Source organism: Gavialis gangeticus, unplaced genomic scaffold (assembly GCF_001723915.1).
Source record: "Gavialis gangeticus isolate Ggan-Ray unplaced genomic scaffold, GavGan_comp1, whole genome shotgun sequence".
Classification (NCBI taxonomy): Eukaryota; Metazoa; Chordata; order Crocodylia; family Gavialidae; genus Gavialis; species Gavialis gangeticus.
Window position 1 is genome coordinate 22,753,631 of NW_017729009.1, and position 1,409 is coordinate 22,755,039.

Below are 1,409 nucleotides of genomic sequence, written 5' to 3' on the forward strand. Positions count from 1 at the left end.
GTGTGATTTTTTTTTCCTTTTAAAGACTTAATTCATATTCTTTGTTCTTCATCTGAAGAATTCAGTCCTTTCTGTTATGGGATGCTTTGCATTCCCTCCTAAGATAAAAATCAAAAATCTCTATGATCTCAATCCGTCAAGACTGGGATGCGAGTAATCTCACTGGGGCTACTCATAGAAGTAAAGTTACTCTCATGCACAAGTGTTTTGCCCTTAAATAACTGTTCTAATGCCCATTAATGTTAATGGGCCTTGTCTGAGTCCCTGATGGGGTAGGACAGAAAGCCACCTACAGGTCTTCAGTATCTATCAAGCTTAATATTCAACGTAGAAAGTATATTGCAATATTTCTTGCTTTCCAGTGATCTGACTGGGGTTTCAAAAGATTTCCATTGACTTCAGCAGCCTTTGGATCAGGGACTAGTGCCTCAACCATTCTAGATTTTGTTTTAAAAGCTGTTTCATCTGGTTGCTAATAGTTTTTATTTTGCCATGCTTGTTTGCTCCAGATGTTGCTTTAAGTTCGAACAGAAATAGGTATGTTCTGTGTGTCTATATGGTAGTCAAGGAGGGGGAAGAGAAAAAGAGGCAGTAAGGGCCAGATTCTAACTGAGCTCTAAGGCCTCTCCACTTAGGTGATGCAACGCTTAAAATGGTTGTGGGGTGAGTCCATGGAGCCAGGGTGGCAGGGTGAGAGTGTGGCCTAGCGAGGAGGGTGTCATTTGGAAAGGAGCAGTCCCAGGTTCCAGTAGTTGCTGACGGATGTGTTTATGCATTTTACATTACAGAGACACTGTTTAAAAAAAAACCTCCGGCAGCAGTGGACAGAGGCCAGGACTCCCCTCTGCCAGAGAGCTGGCACAGTTACTAAGCTAGAGTTCTGCTCACGCTGGCTTTGCTGGCCCCATGAACCTTGCACTCTTGACTGCCCAATGGGCCAGGTCAAGAGAAGAGGAAAACCCTTCCTCCCTCTCTACCTGGCCCATAGCCCAATGATTAGAGAACTCTCTTGGGAAGTGGGGGATGTGGTTGCGAATTCCCCCAAGACTGATCCACCCTGCTGTCAGTAACTAGGGACTTGAGTAGAGCTTTTGCATCTCCCAGCACTAATTTGTGTCACAGCAGAACCAAAGCAGGAGCAAGATGCCTGCATGGCTGGTGTGGCTCACTTCTGAGGATGCTCAATTACTCATTTTATACTTTTAGAGATTTTTTTCAGGCCAAAATAGAGGCACCAAGTGAATCTAGGGATGTTTGCAGACTTGCAGCTGCTGAACAGAGTTGATTTGGCTCACTCTTGGGGATCCAGCTGCTTTAATTCTGTCTAAATCCTGTTTAGGTGCCTACATGGTAAATCAAGATCTGGCCCTAAATATGCAAATCAGATACTGCTGGTGTACAGCCCATGT